The 18888-nt window shown below is 45.6% G+C and overlaps 1 protein-coding gene across 1 annotated transcript in view; it reads left to right on the forward strand.

Moving 5' to 3' along the window:
* Positions 1-18888, forward strand: part of SLF1 (SMC5-SMC6 complex localization factor 1) — a 144726-nt gene that overhangs the window by 2178 nt on the left and 123660 nt on the right. The gene's annotated exons all lie outside the window — the stretch shown is intronic.

Below are 18888 nucleotides of genomic sequence, written 5' to 3' on the forward strand. Positions count from 1 at the left end.
GGGTAGTGGGGATCGGACCGGCCCACTGTGCGGGAGTGCTGATCAGACCGGCCCTATGTGCGGGTAGTGCTGATCAGACGCCCTATGTGCGGGTAGCGGGGATCGGACCGGCCCACTGTGCGGGAGTGCTGATCAGACGCCCTATGTGCGTGTAGCGGGGATCGGACCGGCCCACTGTGCGGGTAGTGGGGATCGGACCGGCCCACTGTGCGGGTAGTGGGGATCGGACCGGCCCACTGTGCGGGTAGTGGGGATCGGACCGGCCCACTGTGCGGGAGGGCTGATCAGACCGGCCCACTGTGCGGGTAGTGGGGATCAGACCGGCCCACTGTGCGGGTAGTGGGGATCAGACCGGCCCACTGTGCGGGTAGTGGGGATCAGACCGGCCCACTGTGCGGGTAGTGGGGATCAGACCGGCCCACTGTGCGGGTAGTGGGGATCAGACCGGCCCACTGTGCGGGTAGTGGGGATCAGACCGGCCCACTGTGCGGGAGTGCTGATCAGACCGGCCCTATGTGCGGGTAGCGGGGATCAGACCGGCCCACTGTGCGGGTAGCGGGGATCAGACCGGCCCACTGTGCGGGTAGTGGGGATCAGACCGGCCCACTGTGCGGGTAGTGCTCATCGGACCGGCCCACTGAGCTGGTAGTGGGGATCAGACCGGCCCACTGTGCGGGTAGTGGGGATCAGACCGGCCCACTGTGTGGGTAGTGCTGATCGGACCGGCCCACTGTGCGGGTAGTGCTGATCGGACCGGCCCACTGTGCGGGTAGTGCTGATCGGACCGGCCCACTGTGCGGGTAGTGCTGATCGGACCGGCCCACTGTGCGGGTAGTGCTGATCGGACCGGCCCACTGTGCGGGTAGTGCTGATCGGACCGGCCCACTGTGCGGGTAGTGCTGATCGGACCGGCCCACTGTGCGGGTAGTGCTGATCGGACCGGCCCACTGTGCGGGTAGTGCTGATCGGACCGGCCCACTGTGCGGGTAGTGCTGATCGGACCGGCCCACTGTGCGGGTAGCGGGGATCAGACCGGCCCACTGTGTGGGTAGCGGGGATCAGACCGGCCCACTGTGTGGGTAGCGGGGATCAGACCGGCCCACTGTGTGGGTAGCAAAGACCGGCCCACTGAGCTGGTAGTGGGGATCGGACCGGCCCACTGAGCTGGTAGTGGGGATCAGACCGGCCCACTGTGCGGGTAGTGGGGATCAGACCGGCCCACTGTGCGGGTAGTGGGGATCAGACCGGCCCACTGTGTGGGTAGTGGGGATCAGACCGGCCCACTGTGCGGGTAGTGGGGATCAGACCGGCCCACTGTGTGGGTAGTGGGGATCAGACCGGCCGACTGTGTGGGTAGTGGGGATCAGACCGGCCCACTGTGCGGGTAGGTGGGGATCGGACCGGCCCACTGTGCGGGTAGGTGGGGATCGGACCGGCCCACTGTGCGGGTAGTGCTGATCAGACCGGCCCACTGTGCGGCTAGTGGGGAACAGACCGGCCCACTGTGCGGGTAGTGCTGATCAGACCGGCCCACTGTGCGGCTAGTGGGGAACAGACCGGCCCACTGTGTGGGTAGTCAGGAAACAGACCGGCCCACTGTGCGGCTAGTGGGAATCGGACTGGCCCACTCTGCGGGTAGTGGGGAACAGCCCGGGCCACTGTGTGGGTTATTGGGGATCGGACCGGCCCACTGTGCGGGTAGTGGGGAACAGACAGGCCCACTGTGCGGGTAGTGGGGATCGGACCGGCCCACTGTGTGGGTAGTGGGGATCAGACCGGCCCACTGTGCGGGTAGTGGGGATCAGACCGGCCCACTGTGCGGGTAGTGGGGATCAGACCGGCCCACTGTGCGGGTAGTGGGGATCAGACCGGCCCACTGTGCGGGTAGTGGGGATCGGACCGGCCCACTGTGCGGGTAGGTGGGGATCAGACCGGCCCACTGTGCGGCTAGTGGGGAACAGACTGGCCCACTGTGTGGGTAGTCAGGAAACAGACCGGCCCACTGTGCGGCTAGCGGGAATCGGACTGGCCCACTCTGTGGGTAGTGGGGAACAGACCGGCCCACTGTGTGGGTTATTGGGGATCGGACCGGCCCACTGTGCGGGTAGTGGGGAACAGACAGGCCCACTGTGCGGGTAGTGGGGATCGGACCGGCCCATTGTGCGGGTAGTGGGGATCAGACCGACCCACTGTGCGGGTAGTGGGGATCGGACCGGCCCACTGTGCGGTTAGCCGGGAGCGGACGGAGATGAGGAGACCTAGCAGGCAGAATGTGGACATGGTGTCGTATAAGACCACACAGACACCAAGGGACGACCATCCATATATTGTTTAGGAGGAAAATCGCAGCATAAATCTGCAGAAATGATATATCCGATTTATTATATTATATTTGTCCATTTTTTTTTTAGTTCTTGATATTTTTCCGGTTTTCGTTTGGGCCTAATTCTCTTTTCACTTTGCGCCTTTCTATAAAGCCTATTTATCGTGTTCTTTCTGTTCACCATTATCTGAAGGCTCGGAGGTTTAAAGATGTTTTTGGCTGATTTATCAGTTGCGACTTTCTAAAAAGTCATTACATTTGCTGCAGATGTACCTCAGTCCTCTCCTGCCATGCTCCGGAGGAATTTTATGTACGTCAGATATTTTGGTGCAAGATTTTGCGCTTTTAGTGAAACGCGTGTCCTATTTTTGCACTTAAAAAGTTGCAAAACATGTCAAAGGCAAAAATAAAGAACATTTTTAATTTTGCGGCATATTCATGAATTCACGCTCACCATTATGAAGAATTAAACACAATAAAAGTAAAAAAAAAAAGTAAAGTGACTTCTAAAAAAGAAGACCCTAATGTTGATCCCAGGCCCTATGTCCCTCTGTCCCGTAGGCTTGGCCTGACGCTCTGATGAGCATTTCCAGCTTCACAAAAGAAGAAAAACCTCGATTCTGGAGAAACAATTGAAGGACCACGTATCAGTTGTATATTTCCCTTCTGTACGTAGATGTCAATGGCCGGTGCGTGCACTGGGGAAAGTATAACAGCTCGTGCACATGGCCGTATTTTCATTCCCAACTGCCGCCCATCAAAACATCTGACTCGGACCAATGATATTCTATGACGCTGTGCACGTGTCCAAGATCCTCAGACCATGTCAGTCTATGGGAAACATCGCAGCATGTCTGAGTTTGATCTGATATTTGGATTGCACTCGGCCATACAAGTCAATGAGTCTGTGGAAAACATCAGACTGCACTCGGATGTCATCTGAGCGCAGTCCGACTTCCATAGAATGGAGAAGATGGAGGAATTTTTTTCTCCATCATCTTGTCATCTGAGGGAATCGGATTACATTATAATCAAACACTGATCGGAGTGTGATTTGCATAGTTGAACCGATTCTCTCGGATTAAAAAAAAAATTACGCTCATCTATAAAAAGCCTTAACACTGACGGCAACGATGGATGATGGGGCCTGACATGCATAAGGTGAGGTAATGGTGCACCTTCATCCAAGGCTCATCACTCATGTCCCAATAGTAGTCACTTCCAATTCTGACAGTGATGTTCAGGACAGCACTGCTCTGGTATGGCGACACAGACTTCTGCCGTGGTGGATTGCAATGGATGTGAATATCATTAATGCTTTATTCTATAGACTTAAAGATTATTAAAAATATCCATGATGGTGGAAGATAAGAATATCTAACGCGTTTCTGGCATTCACTGCTAGGGATGAGTGAACCAGAACTGTAAAGTTCGGGGTTTGAACCGGACACTTAGTGTCCAGTGCTGAACTCCGAACACGGACTTCTCCTGGATGCTTAATAACAATCAACAAGCTTTTAAGCTGTGGGCAATTCCGGAGCCATCGCAGTCATGCCAAGTATTGTAGTACCGTATAACCAGCGGGTCACAGGTGGCAATGCTACTCAAGTGAGGGACTGAGTAAAATAAATAAAAACGATGTGGGGTCCACACTCTTTGGAGATCGGGGCTCCGTAGACTGGATCAGCAGCCATTGTCAGGTCTCACGGAGTACAGCATGAGAGCTGGAGTGATGAGCGGGGACATGACCGCGAGGGACCTATGGAGCATTGAGAGCGAGGCAGCATAAAATTTAAATGTACCCAAACTTCCACGGTTCCGCCTATGCCAAGTTGCTATCCTTCCTCATAGAGTTCAGCTGTAAAGTATGGCAACGTATAACTCCATGACTTCAGTTTTTGCATGGAACGATCATCTACATGTTGCAATTACTGGTATACAGTGGGGAAAAAAAGTATTTAGTCAGCCACCAATTGTGCAAGTTCTCCCCGTTAAAAAGATGAGAGAGGCCTGTAATTGACATTATTGGTAGACCACAACTATGAGAGTCAAAATGAGAAAACAAATCCAGAAAATCACCTTGTCTGATTTGGCAAGATTTATTTTTCAAATTATAGTGGAAAATAAGTATTTGGTCATTAACAAAAGTTCATCTCAATATTTTGGTATATATCCTTTTTTAGCAATGATAGAGGTCAAGTCTTCACAAGGTTGGCACACACTGTTGGTTGTATGTTGGCCCATTCCTCCATGCAGATCTCCTCTAGAGCAGTGATGTTTTGGGCTTGTCGCTGGGCAACATGGATTTTCAAATATCTCCAAAGGTTTTCTATGGGGTTGAGATCTGGAGACTGGCTAGGCCACTCCAGGACCTTCAAATGCTTCTTACAAAGCCACTCCTTTGTTGCCCTGGCGGTGTGCTTGGGATCATTATCATGCTGAAAGACCCATCCACGTTTCATCTTCAATGCCCTTGCTGATGGAAGGAGGTTTGCACTCAAAATCTCACAATACGTGGCTCCATTCATTCTTTCATGTACACGGATCAATCATCCTTGTCCCTTTGTAGAGAAAAAGACCCAAATCATGATGTGGCCACCCCCATGCTTCACAGTAGGTACGGTGTTCTTTTGATGTAACTCAGCATTTTGGCTCCTCCAAACATGACAAGTTTTGTTTCTACCAAACAGTTCTACTTTGTTTATATCAGACCATATGGCATTCTCCCAATACTCTTCTGGATAATCCAAATGCTCTCCAGCAAACTTCAGATGGGCCCGGACATGTACTGGCTTAAGCAGGGGGACACGTCTGGCACTGCAGGATCTGGGTCCCTGGCGGTGTAGTGTGTTACTGATGGTAGCCTTTTTTATGGTGGTCCCTGCTTTATTCTGGTCATTCACTAGGTCCCCCTGTGTGGTTCTGGGATTTTTGCTCACCGTTCTTGTGATCATTTTGACCCCACAGGGTGAGATTTTGCATGGAGCCCCAGATCAAGGGAGATAATCAATGGTCTTGTAAATCTTCCATTTTCCTATTATTGCTCCCACAATTGATTCCATCACACCAATCTGCTTGCCTATTGCAGATTCAGTCTTCCCAGCCTGATGCAGGGCTACAATTTTGTTTCTGGGGTCCTTCGACAGCTCTTTGGTCTTCACCATCGTGGAGTTTAGCGTTGTGGACAGGTGTCTTTTATACTGATAACAAATTCAAACAGGTGCCATTACTACAGGTAATGAGTGGAGGACAGAGGAGCCTCTTAAAGAAGAAGTTACAGGTCTGTGAGAGTCAGAAATCTTGCATGTTTTTAGGTGACCAAATACTGGTACGTATTTTCCACCATAATTTGAAAAAATAAATTTTGCCAAATCAGACAGTGTGATTTACTGGATTTGTTTTCTCATTTTGACGCTCATAGTTGTGGTCTACCTATGATGTCAATTACAGGCCTCTCTTATATTTTTAAGTGGGGGAACTTGCACAATTGGTGGCTGACTAAAAACTTTTTTTCCCCACTGTATTTCAGTTTTTGCCACAATTTTGCTACCAATTTCAGAAAATTGCCACAAAATCCTACATCAAATCTGAAGTCACCAGTTAGCTTCCATGTCATATACATATGGCATAAGTTCATTGTAGGCTTTATGCAATAGGGGACATTTTTTAAGACCATTGTGTATCTTTTATGAGGGCCGTAATCTTTGGTGCATTTTTTGAGACCGGTAACCAGGGTTGTGGAGTCAGTGTCCATTTTGATGGAGTTGAACTCAGTATAAAATGGACCGATTTGTAAAATATGTGATAAATTGGGATCATTATTTAAGTGCAGGAAGTGCTGTAAATGTTTCCATAATTTGAGAAAGTTATGAAATGTAGTAAATGTCTGTTCTGTTCCAGATCTAAGGATCTCTGCTGTTAGTTGAGATGAATCTGTGTTGCACTTTATGTACCGGACATGCTCAGTAGTGACTAGTGCTGTGGAGTCAGGAGTTGTGGAGTTGGAAGTCAGGGAAATTTAAGGAGTTGGTGGTATGACTTAGTGACTCCTCAGCCCTGGTGGTAACACAGATGAACATATCCTCTGCAGCAGAGGTAATTCTTGGTTATCTTTTCCTCAGATGGTCTTCATGAGAGCCAGTTTCATCATCCACCGATTGATGGTTTTCATGACTGCACTTGGGTATACCTTCAAGGTTCTAGCAATTTCTGGATCGACTGACCTTATTTTCTTAATATAATGATGGCCTTTAATTTCTCTTTTCTTAGTTGAGTGGTTCTTGACATATTCTGGCTTAGAAAAGTTGTGGAATAGGACTTGGCGCTGTATGGACCTGTGTACCAACTGTCACGCTTGGACACATGTAAGTCGGCGTATGACACAGCATACAAATTCGACGAGATGGAAAAAGGAGAGGAAGGCCCTAACGGTAGGGAGTGAGGGATGGGATACCTCCTGACACCAGCCTGGGCCTGTCCCTAAGCTCCCCTAACGCGCTATGCTAGTCCTTTCCCCTGCAGTCGTCACGTGCCTAGTTCATGATTGTCACCTCAGTATACCTTGGCTAGTGCACTGGCCGGCAAGGACGCTAGCATCCCCACTGCAGATGGTAAAACACAGGGCAAGTGACAAGCACGAGACAGACAAAGAAAAAGGGCAAAATTCTCTGCTTTAGACTCTGCTGCTAAGCTCCAAACCAGCAGAGAATCTGCACTCCCACAGCCAGCAGCTTCACGGAAACAGGAGCGCTCCAAACTCTTAGCAGGTCTGCATAGAAGAAATCTATTACCAACGATCAGAGATGGTCGTGTGAGTATTAAGAGATATGGGAGTGGTCACCAACCGACATCATCTGACCATCATAAAAGAGCTGCCGGCAAGAGACTGACATTAACTCTTGCTGGACAAAAAGGAAAAGCTACATTTAAATATCAGCAGAACCGGAGCTGCCATGAATCCCATAATAAATTGTGACACCAACACTGTCACTGCAAAACACATCTAATAGTCATTAACACATTCCGAAAGCCAGTGATTCCACAAATGAAATATTGATGACGTTTAGCCGTTCATTGGAAGTCAGCCCATGTGGCTACATGTTGAAGCTGTTTCAGAGAGTGCCAAGGTGATGTAAAGCAGTCTTCAGAGTAAAAGGGGATACTTTGAAGAATCTAAGGTTTTTCACATATGTAATAATAGCATGGTTTGTTCATACCTTTCTTTACACCTTGTGCTAATCTTTTGCTACATGTGTTCCTTTGTGGTTTTGCTGCCTTCAGTCTGAATCTACAATTTGCATGTTCCAATAAGAGCAAGGAAAACCATTTTATAAACAGGTGTGTCCAAACTTTTGACCAGTACTGTGAAAGATGCCCCTGCATAGCCTTACAGTGGCATTTTTATTACTGTATACTTCATTCTCCTTGTCACGCTCGTGCCTTGGCTGAATGGCGCGAGCCGGGGGTTTGTGGCCCCACTGTGCCACAAACCAGACTACCCTGGAAGGGGCGTGACTACGACAGCTACCTCGGTCTTCACTGGAGCCTCTGATGGTGAGGTCAGGCTTGTGCGGCAGATAGCTGTCGGGTGCCACTCCAGGGTGGTGTCTGGCTGTGGCTGCTGGTCCCACTCGGGGAAAAGTCACTTTGACAGAAGCTATAGACAAGCAGACAGGTAGACACGACAGGGACGGCTGAGACACTGGGCAAGCAGGCGTGACTTGGAGACACAGGGCAAGTTGGTTCGGCTTGGAGACACAGGGCAGGCAGGCACGGCTTGGAGACACAGGGCAGACTGGCGTGGTATGAGAAGGGACAGGTGGGGACCTGTTCACACAGCAGGTGTAGGCAGGAGGGAGTGGTGTATGTTGGAACAGGATTTGGACCTGTTCACAGAGGAGGTGCAGGTATGGATATAGGCAGGAATGTGGAGTAGGCGGAGCCGCAGGAATGCGGAGTAGGCTGGGCGGCTAGGGAGCCGAGCAGGCAGAGCGGCTAGGGAGCCGAGCAGGCAGAGCTGCAAGGGAGCAGATGCACAGACAGAGCTGCAAGGGTGCAGATGCACAGACAGAGCTGCAAGGGTGCAGATGCACAGACAGAGCTGCAAGGGTGCAGATGCACAGACAGAGCTGCAAGGGTGCAGATGCACAGACAGAGCTGCAAGGGTGCAGATGCACAGACAGAGCTGCAAGGGTGCAGATGCACAGACAGGGAGGACACAAGGAAAGACAGCAGGGAAGGAAGCCACAGACAAGGAGAAAGGGAGACTAAGGTAGGACAGAGTACAGACAAGGTACTGGGACCAAGACTCAAGGGCCAGGATATTCAGCCTCCTGGCAGGCAGACAAGGTACAAAGCAAGACAAGAAGTATTCCTCCAGAGAAGGAAGAAATACACAGGACAGGGCCTGGCTTCCTCAGCAGCAAGATACTAACTGAGATTAGACATTGCACAGGCAATGTTTCAGTGGGTGTGGAGGAACTAAATAGTCAAGGGCTCTAGGTGATTGGTCAGGGACAGATTAAACAGGTGCACCCTGACTGCATAAGAACCAGAGAGTTCTGGCGCCGCCCCCCTATACACACATAGCCAGGAAACATACAGGAGAGCAGAGGCACAGAGCACAGGACTGGCAACAGACAGAATTCACAGCATGACCCAGAGCAGTGAGTGCGTTGATGTGCGGGGGATGGGAGGCCATGCAGTGACGCCAGCAGGGTTGTTACCCTCCTGTTCATTCATAAAGCAAAACAGATACAGTGGGGAAAAGAATTTGATACACTGCAGACTTTTTCCCACCTACAAAGAATAGAGAGATCTGAATTTTTTTCCAAGATTTATATATAACATTCATTATATAAACTAGGGGGCAGGTCAGTGAGGGATCAGTGACCTGTCAGAAGCCATACTGATGAATCAGAGCACCACATGAAGACCCCCCCCCACAGAGGCCGCCCCGGGGCAGGTGCACATCATTAACTCAAAACTGAAAATAAAGATTAAACAACAACTACAAGACGGATTTCCTCACCTAGGTATCATTTTAATCAGTATAACTGTGCTGACCTGACACTGCCTGTTGGTTTCTGTGCACAATCCTTCTGACAGGTTCAATTTAATATTTGATACAGAAACCTTTGTTTGCAATTACAGAGGTCAGATGTTTCCTGTGGTTCTTAATCAGGTTTGCAGACACTGCAGCAGGGATTTTGGCCCACTCCTCCATACAGATCTCCAGACCTTTCAGGTTTCAGGGCTGTCACAAGGCAATATTGAGTTTCAGCTCCTTTCAAAGATTTTCTATTGGGTTCAAGTCTGGAGACTGGCTAGGCCACTACAGGACCTTGAAATACTTTTTATGGAGCCACTCCTTAGTTGCTCTGACTGTGTGTTTCGGGTCATTGTTATGCTGGAAGACCCAGCCATGACCCATCTTCAATGCTCGTACTGAAGGAAGGAGGTTGTTGGCTAAAATCTCACAATACATGACCCCATCCATCCTTCCTTCTATACGTTGCAGTCAACCTGACCCCTTTGAAGAAAAACACCCCCAAAGTATGATGTTTCCCCCACCGTGTTTCATGGTTGGGACCCTGTTCTTAGGGTTGTACTTATACTTTTTCTTCCTCCAAACACTGCAAATGGAGTTGATACCAAAAAGTTTTATTTTGGTCTCATTTGACCACATGACCTTCTCCCATGACTCCTCTGGATCATCCAGATGGTCATTGGCAAACTTCAAATGGGCCTGGACATGTGCTGGCGTGAGCAGGAGGACCTTGTATGCCTGCATTATTTTAATCCATGAAGGCGTAGTGTGTTACTAGCAGTAATGTTTGAGACTGTGGTCCCAGCATTGTTCAGGTCATTGACCGGATCCCTTCCATGTAGTTCTGGGCTGGGTCCTGACCTTTTTCAGAATCATCCTTACCCCACGAGGCAAGATCTTGCATGGAGCCCCAGACCGAGGAAGATTGACAGTCCTTTTGTGTTTCTTCCATTTTATAATAATTGCAGCAACATTCGTTGTCTTCTCACTAAGCTGCATGCCTATTGTCATGTAGCCCATCTCAGCCTTTTGCAGGTCTACAATTTTGTCCCAGGTGTCCTTAGACAGTTCTTTGGTTTTAGCCATGGTGGAGAGGTTGGATTGTGATTGATTGTGTGGACTGGACAGGTAGAGTTCAAACAGGTGCAATTAATACAGGTAATGAGTGTAGAGCAGGAGAGCTTCTTAAAGAAAAATTAACAGGCCTGTGAGAGTCAGAATTCTTGCTGGTTGGTAGGTGATCAGATAGTTCATGCAATAAAATGCAATTTAATTATGTAAAAATCATACAATGTGGTCTTCTGTTTTTTTTTGTTTTTTTTTTATATTTAGATTCTGTCCCTCACAGTTGATGTGTATCTATAATAAAAATTGCAGACCTCGCCATTCTTTGTAGGGGGGAAAACTTGCAAAATCAGAAGTGTGTCAAATACAGGTGCTTCTCACATAATTAGAATATCATCGAAAAGTTTATTTCAGTTCTTCAATACAAAAAGTGAAACTCATGTATTATATAGAGTCATTACAAACAGAGTGAGCTATTTCAAGCGTTTATTTCTGTTAATGTTGATGATTATGGCTTACAGCCAATGAAAACTCAATATAATAATTAACAAAAAAACACCTGCACAGGCTTCCTAAGTGTTTACAAAGGTCCTTTAGTCTTTTTCAGTAGGCTCCACAGTCATTGGAAAGACTGCTGACTTGACAGATATCCAGGGGACAGTCATTGACACATTCCACAAGGAGGGTAAGCCACAAAAGGTCATTGCTGAAGATGCTGTCTGTACACAGAGTGCTGTATCCAGGCATATTAATGGAAAGCTGAGTGTAAGGAAAAAGTGTGGTAGAAAAAGGTTCACAATCAACCGGGATAACCGTAGCCTTGAAAGGATTGTTACGAAAAGGCCATTCCAAAATTTTGGGGAGATTCACAAGCAGTGGAGTGCTACTGGAGTCATTGCTTCAAGAGCCACTACACACAGACGTATCCAGGACATGGACTAAAAGTGTCACATTCCTTGTGTCAAGCCCACTTATGACCAATATACAACGCCAGAAGCGTCTTACCTGGGCCAAGGAGCAAAAGAACTGGACTGTTGCTCAGTGGTCCAAGGTGTTGTTTTCAGATGGAAGTAAATTTCACATTTCATTTTTAATTCAAGGTCCCAGAGTCTGGAGGTAGAGTGGAGAGGCACACAATCCCAGCTGCTTGAGATCTTGTGTGAAGTTTCCACAATCAGTGATGGTTTGGGGAGCCATGTCATCTGCTGGTGTAGGTCCAGTGTGCTTTATCAAGACCAAAGTCAGTGCAGCTGGCTACCAGGAAATTTTAGATCACTTCATGCTTCCAACAAGCTTTTTGGAGATGGAAATTTCATTCTCCAGCAGGACTTGGCACCTGTCCATACTGCCAAAAGTACCAATTCCTGGTTTAAAAACAGTATCACTGTGCTTGATTGGCCAGCAAACTCGCCTGACCTTAATCCCATAGGGAATCTATGGGGTATTGTCAAGAAGAAGATGAGAGACACCAGACCCAACAATGCAGACAAGCTGAAGGCTGCTATCAACGCATCCTGGGCTTCCATAACACCTCAACAGTGCCACAGGCTGATCGCCTCCATACCACGCCGCATTGATGCAGTAATTGATGCAAAAGGAGCCCTGTCCAAGTATTGAGTGCAGTTACTTAACATACATTTCAGTAGGCCAACATTTCAAATTTTGAAATCATTTTTCAAGCTGGTGTTGTAAAGTATTCTAATTTACTGAGATAATGACTTCTGGGTTTTCATTGGCTGTAAGCCATAATCATCAACATTAACTGAAATAAACACTGTTTGTAGTGACTCTACATACCTTATTTTTCGTACTATAAGATGCACTTTTTTCCTCCAAATATGTGGAGGAATATGAGGGGTGTGTCTTATAGTCCTTATCGGCTCAGGCTCTGGTGAGGAGGTGGGGAATGGCATTGGCGGAGTCGGCAGCTGGGGCCAACTTCTGTTCCCGCTGCTAAAGAGAAATGAATATTCACTGTATTCCATGCTCATTTCTCTTTAATATAGTCTATATTGTCCTTTCCAAACAATGTTTTTCTAAACCGCCACAACATTTCAGAGTAAAGGCCCCATCACACACAGCGATCTCGCTAGCGAGATCACTGTGTGTTACGGGGATCAGTGACCGGCCCCCCCCGCTGGGTATTGCTGATCGTGCTCGATCAGCCTGGGCCATTTTTTCATCATCTCCCGTTAGCCAGCACGCATCGCTGTGTGTGGCAGCGAGAGATCAGCGATCAGCGACGCTGAATCCTGGTTTCTAATGTAAACATCGGGTGTCCAGGAGCCGCGGCTCCTGGATACCCGATGTTTACAATAGAAACCAGCTTGCTCGCAGGTTCTGATCGCTGGAGGGGCTGTCTATGTGACAGCTCACCAGCGATCCCATCCATGTCGGATCGTTGGGACATCGTTATGTGTAACGGGGCCTTATGACTTACCTGGCTACACTCACACACCCGTTCTCAGATTCATCTTGCCTGTGGTTTAGGCAGCATCTAATGACTCTCCTTAACTCATATGAGTCCACACACAAAACCAGCAGAACCATGTAAGAAAAATCAGAGAACAAACTAATTGTGAAATAGATATATATAATGCGTGTTTGTGATCGGCTACAGAAGCCTGATATTGTGCTTATGGTTTTGTTAGTCTCCAAAGGGAAAAAAGGAAATACTAGTCAATCACAATTCCAGTTGTTGTGCTTCTAATCCTGCAAGTCAATCTACAGTGAACAAGAAGCTGATATCAAGCCCTTGGCAGCTCGAGTTAAAATTAAAAGGCATACTTAACTGTGGAGACTGTCAAGTGTGGAAATAATATTTGTCCAGCTGGACAGCTTTCTTTTGTAGTGTCTAAATGAATGTTGAGATTCTGTCTTCTTGAAAGCTCCGGTGTCAGGAATGTAATGTGGACTGTTTGTGGTTTGACAGGGATTATTAAAATCAGATGAAGTGAAGGGAAACGAATGTGAGAAGGCAAAATTGACAGTGACACTCTCCATTATTCGCAGCTAGGATCATGATGACTTTTTTGATATGATGGCTTCTAAATGTTAGATTTCCTGTTAAGAATTGTTAACCAGCAAACAAAAGTCACATTTACTTTCCCGTTATGTTCTTTATGATTTCACAGATAAACTCCGTACTAAATGATTATTTTCATATAGGGTTAGTCTTCCATTATTATATCTTGACATTAGGGCATATTGTCTGGCTGCAAAGGAACAAGTGAAGCATGACATAAAACTATATTAAAGGGGTTTTCAGACCTTAGTTTGATATTTTTCTTTTTTTGAGTCGCCAGACTGCCATAAGGCTCTAATATTGCTCCTCCACCCAACTAGCTTTTTCCAAGTTTCTTGATGTCCAACCTTCTGCTTTCTTCCACTTCATCATCACATTTCCTGGAAGGGCATTTTCTGTCTGCCTCTTCTGCATGATGCATCTCGGAAAGTAGTCATCTGGCCACCCTCTCTGGCCATCTTTACATTACCTTCTTTAGCAGAAGTGCTAGATCGCTGCCCCACATGGAGTTCTACTTCTTGCTCTCCTTTGGATTGCTCTATGTCCCGATCACTTTATCTGCTCTGTCTCAGTGCGGTCACGATGCCGCTAGTCATATGAGCTGGATTGACATCAGCTGGAGGCATTCTGCATCCCCTGAGCATGCTCTGTATGGAAAGTTCAGCTTTCGCTCCCATCTGCAGAAGAAGCAGTTGCTGTTCAGCATGTCGAGCCTATCAATCAAACTGAGGTAGTAGGAGGACTATAGAGCACAGTGGTTGGGACTTCAATGGAACTGGAATAATTCAAAATCTTGCTGGACATGTGATGAACAGTGAGAAAATTTTAGTCTATTTATCCCAAGATATATTATATAAAGTTTATTAAAGGAACTCTGTCATTATAAATAATAATAATTATGTTTATCAATCTGAGGGCAGCATCCCATAGGAACACAGACCCTGATTCCAGCACTATATCACTCAATAGGCTTCTTGATGTAGTTTTGATTTTTTTTTAAAAATCACCGTTTTATCTGCTGCAGCTCTGCTAGTCTTCTCAATGATGATTTCTGCCTAACTCCACCAACTCCACTGATAGGCAGAAAGCTGTCAATCAGTGGTGCGGATAGCCAGAGTTCATTAATATTGATAACCACATTGCTGGAGCTCATCATTGGAAGGACTAGAGCGTTTGGAGCAGATAAAATTGTTTTTTATCAAGCCCCAGTAATTGAGGAAGCTTTGTCAGGGTCTCTGCCCCTTCATCATACTGCTCTCAGATTTGTCACAGATTACTTTTAACATGTCCCCAAAGAATCCCTTAAATACCCACACCTAAAACACGTGCATTTTACCATTTTCCCATGTGTTATGTTCTCTGTCACCTCTTATGCCATAAGGCTACATTCCCACGATGAGCTTTTGGTGAGTTTAGATGCTGCCGATATTCTGCACCCATTAAAATGTACAACTCTAAAAATGTAAGAGTGTTGAAAGGTGGAGCACAATTATGAGCCGTAAGAAAAGATGCCCCGAATTACTATCATTAGGCGGGATTTACTCAAGCACATGTGTCATGAGGCCTATCAAGTCCTTTCTCTTAAAGCTTTACATAATCCTTGCCAAAATTATAGATGTCGCCCAATTTATGTTTTGTTGATAGTCCAGTGTAGGATTAAAATAAGGACAGACAGGGTTAGGAGACATTCTCATCCATTTCTTTTTAAGCTTTTTTTTGGAGTAAAGAAAAATCTTCCTTTTTTATTGGTACCTTGTGTTCTGCTTCCGGTTGTTTTAATAAGCATATTTGATGGGTTTCCCTAAGATTTGACAATTGACATGACACTTTTTTCCACACTAAAAATACATGTTTTCCAACTAAAATCAAGAAGCTAATTATCGAGTGTTTTAAACGGTTTGATGGGTGTTTTTTTTTTTTTTGCACCAAAATCCAAGTCAATAATTATGTGAACCTTCTACTTCTTTGTCTATAAGTCCAAAATTGAAGAGACGTCAGTGAGTTATCCAGGTGTTTTTGGGTAATCTCTTTTCATCGGTCATCATAATGATGTGAGAATGAAGATGGACATCAGGATAAGAGCGGAGCCCATTGTTTTTACTCTTACAATTTTAGCAGAATCTAGAACATTTGCCACGATCCAATTAGGGACATGACATCTTATCTCTAATAGGCCCTTGTTAAAAGCTTTATTCTCATTTTTCCTTTCCTATCTGCTATGTCGTCTTCAAAGTGAACTTTCTAGCACAGTTCACAGTTTCACATAAATCACTTTAAAAGTAATTGATTTTTCTGATGAACTTGACAGTAGTTGAATAATTAGTGCTTTATTTAAAGCTTGCATATGTCAATCAAATACCTTAGATTACTTAAAAAGGAGACATTAACTTATTCTGCCGCTTTTTATATCAGCAGTCAACTATGAATCCGTTGAGCATTCACAATTTCAGATAGATGAATTAATAAAATGTCAGGTTGGGTAATACTGATGAATTAATATTCGCTTTCTAAGTATCTCACATAGAACTATGGAATGTCGCATGTGGGTAGAGACTAGATTTTTTTTTTTTATATTGTCCATTTTAAAGTATCGAACTTAAAATGGGGTGTTAAATTATTTTGGGAAGTAGTAAGAGTAATTCCAATGATAGAGCAAAGAGGCAGTGATGATATTACATTTATTGCAGACTCAAAAAGCAGTGAACAGCAGCCTGTATTCTGTGAATAAGGTAGACGCACAAGAGACCCTCTATTTTTTCCAGTAATTACAACATTCCTTTACTCCATCCTTCCCATGCAGCCATTGTAGTATCTGTTTCTCTCCTAAGGTTATCATTAGTTGCAGCAGCCTCCCCCATTTAACCAGTTCACCATCACAGTCCTCTTCCCCTTCTAATGTCCCTACTAGTCACACCAGCCCCCCAATTTATCATTAGACTGTGCAAGTCCTCTCCCCACTTAGCTTCCCCAGTAGTCATCCCCCAGTTTAACCATTAGACAATGCATTTCTCGTCCTCACCTGAACCCCCACCCCAGTAACAGTAGCCCCATATTTACTTTACCAAAAGACAGTGCAGTACTCTTCCTCCCTTGACCCCCCCAGTAATTACAAGATCTCCCTCAATTTACCCAATAGCCAATGCAGTCCTCTTCCCCTTCTATTGTCCTCAGTAGTCACAACAACCCCCATTTACCCAATAGACAATGCAGTCCTCTTCCCCTCCAAATGTCCCCAGTAGTCACAACGACCCCCAATTTACCCAATAGCCAATGCAGTCTGCTTCCCCTCCTATCTTCATGATAACATGAAAACCTCAAAAAGAGGAAAAAAAAATCCTCCAAAAAATTCAGATGCAAACCAGACAGGCCTAAATGCATCTGCACTAATACAAGGTGCAGCGGACCCAAGTAAAATGGCAGCTGCACAGGTGCAATAACACCAAATGAAACAGCCAGCCTACAATCAGGGATTGGCCGTGTGGCACACCAGTGCAGAAGAAATAATCCGCATGTGGCAGTGTTCACACAGGGAATGCAGGGCCTCTGGCTCACAGCCTCTTAGTAACACCATATAGGGGGGCTGCCCAGTGCCAACTAGAATGCATCCCGTGTGAACAGAGGCCACAAGTTTGCAGAACCATTTGGGCCCAACTGCACCCTGAAAGATATATAAAGTGCACAAAAAACATATCAATATATGTAAGGTATTGGTTGATATTAAGGCCTTAATACGGAAGCTGGCAATCTTCATAAGTAGTCACAGTAGCCCAACTCCTAATTCCAGAGTAGTTACAGCTTTTCCTTCTCTTCTACTAATGATCACGGCGTCCCCCTCCCACTTGGTGCAGGAGACCCCCCCACACAACGTGGTCACCTTCCACACTCTTATGTGGTTTGCCCTGTGCTGACAGGTAGTAACATAAGTTGTCTGTATAAACGAATACTGTCATGTAGACCTAAGGCCTCTTTCACACTTCCGTTTTTTACAATCAGTCACAATCCGCCAGGTTTTGAAAAAAAACGGATCCTCAATTTTTTTATTTTTGAGGATCCGTCTTTTCCCCATTGACTTTCATTAATGGCGGATTGTGACGGATTGCCGTCCGTTGCATCCGTTTTTTGTGAGGATCCGCCAAAAGTTGCTGTCCGTCACCATCCCCCTGACGAAGGAGCTTTTCCGAAACGCGCGTCGGGGCGCGTTCTTTTTGGCACACCGCCTTCACCACTCCCTGGTCATTTCACCCTTCAGGTAACCAACTGCGCGATATTGTGTTTTTATATTTTTTCAGGACAGTCTTTGCTGAATGAACGTCCCATTGTGGTGTATCCCTGCAGCTCAGTATTTTGTCTTTGCAATTGTCTCCCAAGCAGTGTATTGTGCTGTATGGTGCTGCATAGTTCTGGCCCACTACCTTTGTGTAAGCGCCTTATTAGCTGCTATCAGGTGCATTAGGTTTTATGTATTGTGGCCCACTTCAATTATGCAACATTATTTAGCGCACATGCTGTCTGACTTATTGCTTTGGCCCATTTCTACCATATAGCGCTTTTTTATGATGGTTTTTGTGGCCCTTTTTCCATTACTTAGCGCATGTGCTGCTTGGTTTTTGTTCCTGATTTATTTTTGTTAACAATATTTTTTAAGTTTTTGTATTGCTTTCAATAGGCGCATATTTATTATACCCCCTTTTTTTTTTGCACCATTATTCGTTTACACACATATATAAATTTTCTTGGTGCACATTTATCACTCTCACTCTTACCAATTTTGGGTATAATTTTTCACCATTTATTTTTCACATTTTTTTGTCTTATTGTGCCTACTATGTGGTTTGGTTGCTATATATAGGGATTATTATATAATATATATTTTTTATTCCATAAGTGGTGACATCATTATTAGTACATACATTCAATTATTATTTATTTATTGTGCGGTTTTCTCTGCCTTTTTATATATTTTCTTATATGTTTTTTCATATATCTCTGTTGTTGTTGTTTGGCCATAATTTTAATAAAGGCTTATTTTATATTTTTTGCCTCTATTCTGTGTTTATATATACATTCCCATTATTCTGGTTCTCCCTACATCAGTAGTTGTTCTTTTCATAGTAAAGAAGGAAGCTTGGGGAGCGCAGCCTACATGACCCTTTTAGGGTTGCACGAAACCCTATTTGTAACATTTAATTTCCATATTGTGGCTTACACAGCTGCAGGGAGTCCTCTCCTCTGAAAATATAGACCTTTTCTGGGGTTATGCAGACATACCTTCAAAGAGTGAAATGACATGGACAGATTTTACTTCCCAGAGAAATGGAAAAGCCAAGTTCGTTGCAGTCTTTTCTTTCTATACCCTCTTCTTCTGTGCTGGTCGTGAGTCGTGACCCCACTAATTTCAGTGGACTTTTTTTTATTTTTGGCAAATAC

This window comes from Dendrobates tinctorius, unplaced genomic scaffold (genome assembly GCF_039654945.1).
Source record: "Dendrobates tinctorius isolate UK_male_01 unplaced genomic scaffold, ASM3965494v1 ptg000003l, whole genome shotgun sequence".
NCBI lineage: Eukaryota > Metazoa > Chordata > Amphibia > Anura > Dendrobatidae > Dendrobates > Dendrobates tinctorius.